Source organism: Mobula hypostoma, chromosome 11 (genome assembly GCF_963921235.1).
Source record: "Mobula hypostoma chromosome 11, sMobHyp1.1, whole genome shotgun sequence".
In the NCBI taxonomy this organism is placed as follows: domain Eukaryota; kingdom Metazoa; phylum Chordata; class Chondrichthyes; order Myliobatiformes; family Myliobatidae; genus Mobula; species Mobula hypostoma.
This window is the reverse complement of record NC_086107.1, coordinates 110,052,797-110,053,060: the sequence shown is the minus strand read 5'-3', so window position 1 is coordinate 110,053,060 and position 264 is coordinate 110,052,797.

The window sequence follows — 264 nt, the reverse complement described above, 5'->3', positions numbered from 1 at the left end:
AGACCCTTCGTCAGGACTAACTGAAGGAAGAGTGAGTAAGACATTTGAAAGTTGGAGGGGGAGGGGGAGATCCAAAATGATAGAAGACAGGAGGGGGAGGGATGGAGCCAAGAGCTGGACAGGTGATTTCACCTATGAGTCGGCTGGGGTGATATACTGCGTCCGGTGCTCCCGATGTGGCCTTTTATATATTGGCGAGACCCGACGCAGACTGGGAGACCGCTTTGCTGAACACCTATGCTCTGTCCGCCAGAGGAAGCAGGA